Genomic DNA, 8,168 nt, shown 5'->3' with positions numbered 1-8,168 from the left:
CTCGCTGCATGCTGGGGAATACAACACGGTAACGTCTGAAATCAACCATTCTGGCTGTTTGCTAGGCTAAAAATAGCACTTCATTCAGTGGTCAACGCCATTTTCCCAAACACTCAATTCATTGAGACGTGAACAGGTTCCAGTATGGATGTGACCGAGCACCACATTCGTCATTTTAGCGTCATACGAGGCTGAAGTCGGTGTGTGAGGGTGCCGGAGGACGGTAGCTGGAGGAAGGTAGCCGGGGGAAGGTAGCAGGCCACAGTTTGGCTTGTAGGCTACACACTGGGCAAGCCTTGGCACACTGAGACCGCACAGGACACAAGCAGATTGTTCAGCGACCTTACCTTGGATCCGCGGTAAATGATGCAGCTTATTGCGATTCGTGAATGCTTTCACCAAATTCTTCACATTAACACGGCACTCTTAGTCAAACTATTTTTTTCTGTATTATTTCTGCTTCCCACACTGAATATAATTCCCAGGGCTAGCTGCAATCTCTCCTCGCCAACACACAACAGCCCTATTGAAGACCACCAAAGATCTGTAGAAGGAAACCAAGATGGACCACAGCCCGTCGTTTCAAACGGGAACGAATGAGTCATAGTGGGCAGAGCCAAGCACGAGCTAGCGAGATCCTATTGGCGCGTTCTAACCAACATTTGCATATTTCCGTTAGGGTACGCCTACTCTGAGGAGTGCGCGTGTGTAATAATTCGCCTTTGCACTCCTAAACAATGTATTTTTTTTTCCCGTAACTTTGGCAAAGACTAAAGTCTACAAAAAGTAGTCCACTCTGTTCGTCACATATTTTAGTTTTGGAAACAGAAAACTGTATAGAGATCAAAATGTTTAATCGGTGAGAAAAATTAGCAGAATATCGGCCAACATTCATCTCGTTCCATCTTCTCCCACTACCGGCCACTAGACTTCCTCGCTTCACATTTATCCATCCAGTGAAATATATATCTCATTGTTCTATCTGTGGTACCACCCTATCCAAGTATGGGTAGCTGCATCCAAATATGGCGACCAGAGAATGGGAGAGTGGGTTTGTCGAAAGTTGTGGGTGTATGGAAAGCGAATCAGATTAATTGGGCAGATGTTTAGCCACTCAAGAAGGTTTTTTGCGTGGCTGCGTTGTATCCGCCTGCCTGCCGACATGAAGGGCCTCTTACTGAATAGGATCTGCAGAAGGAAACCAAGATGGACCACAGCCCGTCGTTTCAAACGGGAACGAATGAGTCATAGTGGGCAGAGCCAAGCATGAGCTAGCGAGATCCTATTGGCGCGTTCTAGCCAATATTTGCATATATCAGTTAGGGAACGCCTACTCTGACGTGACGTGCACTCAATTCGCCTTTGCACACCTTCTAAACAACGCTTTAAAAAAAAGTCTACAGAAAATTTAGTCCACTCTGTTCGTAACAGATTATAGTTTGGTGAACAAAAAACTGTATTGAGATCAAATGTTTCATCGATGAGAATATTAGCAGAATATCGGCCCAAATCCATCTTGCTCCACTGCCGGCCACTGGTCTTCCACTCACTACCATATTTGATAGTGGGAAAACGCCAAGCGGATGCTTCACATTTATACATCCGGTAAAAATACGTATCTCATTGTTCTATCTGTGGTATCACTATCGTGTCGCTAGAGGTAGCTAACTTGGCAAAAAGAAAAATCTCTCACACGATTTTATTTCAAGTAAGATTGCAGCCTACACAAGAAATAACTAATATTGATAACCATCTAGATGTTACCTTTATACATACAATCTACTACTCAATGGGGAGGGCATGAACGGTAACACTTTGTCTACTGTTTGACAAGCACTACTGTCCGGCAACGGCGTGGGAAGTAGCAACCAAGTAGCCAATATCAGGGTGGCAGTCACAGTAAGCACAGGCATTCAACGCATGAAGCAACAGTAAATAATAATCGTCAGATATATAAATGCAACATGTAAAGTGCTGGTCCCATGTTTCATTAGCGGAAATAAAAGATCCCAGAAATGTTCCATAAACACAAAAAGCTTATGAGCATTCCTCCTTTGCCAAGATAATCCATCCACCTGACAGGTGTGGCATATCAAGAAGCTGATTAAACAACATGATCATTACAGAGGTGCAGCTTGTGCTGGGGACAATAAAAGGCCACTGTAAAATGTGCAGTTTTGTCACACAACACAATGCCACAGATGTCTCAAGTTTTGAGGCAGTGTGCAATTGGCATGCTGACTGCAGTACTGTCCACCAGAGCTGTTGCCAGATCATTTTATGTTAATTTCTCTACCAAAAGCCGTCTCCAATGTCGTTTTAGAGAATTTGTCAGTACATCCAACCGGCCTCACAACCGCAGACCACATATATGGCGTTTAGGAGAGCGTTTTATTCTGGTGTCAATGTTGTGAACAGAGTGGTGGGGTTATGGTATGGACAGGTATAAGCTACAAACACAATTGCATTTTATCGATGGCAATTTGAATGCACGAAAATACAGTGACGAGATCCTGAGGCCCATTTCTTTAAGGTACCTGTGACCAACAGATGCATATCTGTATTCCCAGTCGTGTAAAAATCCATAGATTAGGGCCTAATGGATGTATTTCAACTGACTCAGTTTTAAATTAACTGTAACTAAGTAAAATCAATGAAATTGTTGCATGTTGTTTTTATATTTTTATACTTCATTTTTTATACTTTGTTTTTATACTTCATTTTGCCACAACTTTGGAAGTATGCTTGGGGTCATTGTCCATTTGGAAGACCCATTTTCTACCAAGCTTTAACTTCCTGACTGATGTCTTGAGATGTTGCTTCAATATATCCACAAAATGTTCCATCCTCATGAAGCCATCTATTTTGTGAAGTGCACCTGTCCCTCCTGCAGCAAAGCACCCCCACAACATGATGCTGCCACCCCCGTGCTTCACGGTTGGGATGGTGTTCTTCGGCTTGCAATCCTCCCCCTTTATCCTCCAAACATAACGATGGTCATTATGGCCAAACAGTTCTATTTTTGTTTCATCAGATCAGAGGACATTTCTCCAAAAAGTATGATCTTTGTTTCCATGTGCAGTTGCAAACCGTAGTCTGGCTTTTTTATGGCAGTTTTGGAGCAGTGGCTTCTTCTTTGCTGAGAAGTCTTTCAGGTTATGTTGATATAGGACTCGTTTTACTGTGGATATAGATACTTTTGTACCTGTTTCCTCCAGCATCTTCACAAGGTCCTTTGCTGTTGTTCTGGGATTGATTTGCACTTTTCACACCAAAGTACGTTCATCTCCAGGAGACAGAACGCGTCTCCTTCCTGAGCTGTATGACGGCTGCGTGGTCCCATGGTGTTTATACTTGCGTACTATTGTTTGTACAGATGAACGTGGTACCTTCAGGCGTTTGGAAATTGCTCCCAAGGATGAACCAGACTTGTGGAGGTCTACCATTTTTATTCTGAGATCTTGGCTGATTTCTTTTGATTTTCCCATGATGCAAAGCAAAGAGGCGCTGAGTTTGAAGGTAGGCCTTGACATACATCCACAGGTACACCTTCTACTGGCACTCCAACACCACTTCCAGCAGCAGCTGGTCTCCCATCCAGGGACTGACCCGGACCAACCCTGCTTAGTGTAACGGATGTGAAATGGCTAGCTAGTTAGCGGGTACGCGCTAATAGCGTTTCAATCGGTTACGTCACTTGCTCTGAAACTTAGAAGTAGTGGTTCCCCTTGCTCTGCAAGGTCCACGGCTTTTTGTGGAGTGATGGGTAACGACGCTTCGTGGGTGACTGTTGTTGATGTGTGCAGAGGTTCCCTGGTTCGCACCCGGGTCGGGGCGAGGGGACGGCATAAAGTTATACTGTTACATGCACCGGCCCAGGTCGGAAACGGAGCAGGCCAAAGAATGTAACAGTATAACTTTAAACTGTCCCCTCTGGTCTAAAAAATATCCCAATGCCCCAGGGCAGTGATTGGGGACACTGCCCTGTGTAGAGTGGCATCTTTCGGATGGGATGTTAAACAGGTGTCCTGACACTCTGTGGTCACTAAAGATCCCATGGCACTTATTGTAGGGGGCGTCCTGGTTAAATTCCGATTCTGGCCCCTCGTACCATCACAGCCACCTAATAAATCTGATTTCAATTGGCTCCTTCACCCCCCCCCACCCCCCCACCCAGGTGGTTGCTGTAAATGAGAATGTGTTCTCAGTCAACCTACCTGGTAAAATAAAGCACCCTACAGTCCACCAAGTCCTCACTTCCTGTGGGCAGCAGGTAGCCTAGCGGTTGAGCGCGTTGGGCCAGGAACCAAAAGGTTGCTGGTTTGAATCCTTAAGCCAACTAGGTTAAAAAAATAAAACTGTAAATGTGTCCATGAGTAAGGCACTGGATAAGATGTGCTAAATTACTGTACAAAAAAAACATTTCCATCCACAGATTCTAGGCGTGTAATCATACTGTATAAAAAAACAAAAAATTCACGACAACTATATTGGAAACAGGAAGTTTCGGAACGATTTTATAAATGCAGACAGATAATTTGTTCATTTGCCACGGTGAGACCTTTTAGTGTCGGTAAAATGTGCAAGAAATAGCGGCGGAAACGCCTTTATGAGGAAATATTGATATAATTAACATCATGTCAAAATAAACTTGTGAGTCACACGATGACATGGGGTGTGGTTCTACCACGACTCAGGAAACCAGTTTATTAGGCGACAGATGAAATAAGTGAACTTCAGAGGTATAAAGTGTACAGTGATGCTCTTCTCCAAGAAATGGAGGGTCTTATTCTGGTGACATGATGATCGATGCTTTCCTGACCGTTTTGACAAATACAAATATTATAAATCGATAATAATCTCATCATGCAGACTAGCTTAGTGGTTCCCAAACTGCGGGGAAGTCCAGCTGTAAACTTCCTCTAGAGAGTTGTAATAGCAGAAAACACAAGATGGCGCGTCACCAGTTCCTCAGAGAGAGATATTTATAACTTGTCAGAAATGTCCAGATCAACCCGCCTACAGATCAGTTAGGTTTTCTAGCACATAGATACTGTTGCATTTTTCTTGTCACTCAAATATCACATGGATACACATTAGACACGGCAAACATTTATAGAATTCCAAGAAAATGTGCTTTAAAACTGCAAATGATTCTTTGCATCACAATGACACAATATGTAGAATTACAGGAAATAAGTTTTAAAACTGTGTGAACAGATGGTGTCATGAACAGATGGCATCATGAACAGATGGCATCAGGAACAGATGGCGTCATGAACAGATGGCGTCAGGAACAGATGGCGTCAGGAACAGATGGCGTCAGGAACAGATGGCGTCAGGAACAGATGGCGTCATGAACAGTGTTTGGTCTGCAACAAGTCCATGAGGTGGAGACAATCCACTGGTGGGAAAATGTGGATATTTTCCATTATGTGGATTCTAGAATATTCATATAAAAATCGCCAATTGGATGGAAATCGATCTACTGAGAAACTAGTGTACAACAGAAACATCTCCCACAGTAAAACCTCAAACACAACACATACAAATGGATCTTTAATATATTAGTAATGACATTTGATTCTACAAGAGATACAATAGGAAACATTTAGAAATACAAAGTCCCAATCAGATCATTCCTTCAACCAATACAAAATGTTAAAGTATACGGTGGTTCCCAAACAGCACCCTAGTCCTTTTATAGTGCACTACCCCGGTCAAAAGTAGAGGACTAGGGCACCATTTGAGAAGCAGGTATTTCATCACAGGGATGAGGTTCTGTCCCAAAGAAAACATTACATCTCTTCCTGTCTTCAATACGTTCTAAATGCTTTCGAAGAACATTTATTTAATTCACCCCCCCCAAAAAACATGAACTAAAATAGGTGAAATAATTATTTACATAATGGGTGTGGTCATTGCAGGTACAACCTGAATTACGTGGCTCGAGGCGTCTATTTGTACACACCAAAGGTCTCCTCCCCATTTTGTTGCTTCTGTTTATTTCCTAGTGAATACACCCCTGTACGAAATCACAGCATTGTCCAATCAGATATTTACACCGGTATCACCCTGACAAAGTGTCTGGAAACAACACAGGTAACTCAGGTAACCACTAAGGAAGTCCCGTTGTCTTGCTGCTCAACCAAACAAACGTGTTAGTGCTATTGGGAATTGGTTGGGACGTCCCTACCCTCAATCTAACTCGAAAGGCTTGCACCGTATCGTTCGTCTGCCGATCGTTCGGCGCACTGTGTTTTAGGGACACCTGACCACAGACACATTTCACCTGAATCTACATGTCAAATCTGTGCTCACTCGGTTCACAAATTACGTTCAGAGGGGCCAAGTACTCTGGGCCAGAAAACGCTACTGCTGTGTCCGAGCCCTTAACCTCTAACCGAACTTTAACTCACACCTAGACTATTTTAAATGTCAACTTCAATGAGATGACAGATCCTTGAGACGTCCCAAGGATCCCGGATAGCAAGGACCCTAACAAATAGCGCAGAGAAGACACATGATGTACGGAGTAAAGTTTCACCTAGGTTACAGATCTTGGATCAACTCTTCCCCTCCACTTCACACCGATCATTCACCTCAATGGTTTCAATGTGTTACACAAACGACAAAATTACCTTACAGAACAGCGAAGACCAAAATATACACAATATAAACAAGAAGAGAATACTTTCAAGAAATTCTAATAGCCTAATAACTAATACAGCGTTCCCCCCTGTGGACTGGAGTGGGGCGGAGTGGACTGGAGTGGGGCGGAGTGGACTGGAGTGGGGCGGAGTGGACTGGAGTGGGGCGGAGTGGACTGGAGTGGGGCGGAGTGGACTGGAGTGTGGCGGAGTGGACTGGAGTGGTGCGGAGTGGACTGGAGTGGGGCGGAGTGGACTGGAGTGGGGCGGAGTGGACTGGAGTGGGGCGGAGTGGACTGGAGTGGGGCGGAGTGGACTGGAGTGGGGCGGAGTGGACTGGAGTGGGGCGGAGTGGACTGGAGTGGGGCGGAGTGGACTGGAGTGGGGCGGAGTGGACTGGAGTGGGGCGGAGTGGACTGGAGTGGGGCGGAGTGGACTGGAGTGGGGCGGAGTGGACTGGAGTGGGGCGGAGTGGACTGGAGTGGGGCGGAGTGGACTGGAGTGGGGCGGAGTGGACTGGAGTGGGGCGGAGTGGACTGGAGTGGGGCGGACTGGAGTGGGGCGGAGTGGACTGGAGTGTGGCGGAGTGGACTGGAGTGTGGCGGAGTGGACTGGAGTGTGGCGGAGTGGACTGGAGTGTGGCGGAGTGGACTGGAGTGTGGCGGAGTGGACTGGAGTGGGGCGGAGTGGACTGGAGTGGGGCGGAGTGGACTGGAGTGGGGCGGAGTGGACTGGAGTGGGGCGGAGTGGACTGGAGTGGGGTGGACTGGAGTGTGGCGGAGTGGACTGGAGTGTGGCGGAGTGGAGTGGAGTGTGGCGGAGTGGACTGGAGTGTGGCGGAGTGGACTGGAGTGTGGCGGAGTGGACTGGAGTGTGGCGGGGTGGACTGGAGTGTGGCGGGGTGGACTGGAGTGTGGCGGAGTGGACTGGAGTGTGGCGGGGTGGACTGGAGTGTGGCGGAGTGGACTGGAGTGTGGCGGAGTGGACTGGAGTGGGGCGGAGTGGACTGGAGTGTGGCGGAGTGGACTGGAGTGTGGCGGAGTGGACTGGAGTGTGGCGGAGTGGACTGGAGTGGGGCGGAGTGGACTGGAGTGGGGCGGAGTGGACTGGAGTGTGGCGGAGTGGACTGGAGTGTGGCGGAGTGGACTGGAGTGTGGCGGAGTGGACTGGAGTGTGGCGGAGTGGACTGGAGTGGGGCGGAGTGGACTGGAGTGTGGCGGAGTGGACTGGAGTGGGGCGAAGTGGACTGGAGTGTGGCGGAGTGGACTGGAGTGTGGCGGAGTGGACTGGAGTGTGGCGGAGTGGACTGGAGTGTGGCGGAGTGGACTGGAGTGTGGCGGAGTGGACTGGAGTGTGGCGGAGTGGACTGGAGTGGGGCGGAGTGGACTGGAGTGTGGCGGAGTGGACTGGAGTGGGGCGGAGTGGACTGGAGTGTGGCGGAGTGGACTGGAGTGGGGCGGAGTGGACTGGAGTGGGGCGGAGTGGACTGGAGTGGGGCGGAGTGGACTGGAGTGTGGC

The 8,168-nt window shown here is 47.5% G+C and overlaps 1 protein-coding gene across 1 annotated transcript in view; it reads right to left on the bottom strand.

Annotated features, from left to right (window-relative positions):
- Window positions 1–619, bottom strand: part of jade3 (jade family PHD finger 3) — a 97,785-nt gene extending 97,166 nt beyond the window's left edge. Inside the window, exon 1 of the mRNA XM_055941223.1 lies at window positions 348–619. The gene's annotated coding sequence lies outside the window, so the exon portion shown is untranslated. The remainder of the gene's footprint in view (window positions 1–347) is intronic.
- Window positions 620–8,168: the final 7,549 nt, after the last annotated feature.

This window comes from Salvelinus fontinalis, chromosome 12 (assembly GCF_029448725.1).
Source record: "Salvelinus fontinalis isolate EN_2023a chromosome 12, ASM2944872v1, whole genome shotgun sequence".
Lineage (NCBI taxonomy): Eukaryota > Metazoa > Chordata > Actinopteri > Salmoniformes > Salmonidae > Salvelinus > Salvelinus fontinalis.
The sequence above is the reverse complement of the archived record's forward strand: the minus strand, read 5'-3'. Positions and strand labels throughout refer to the sequence as shown.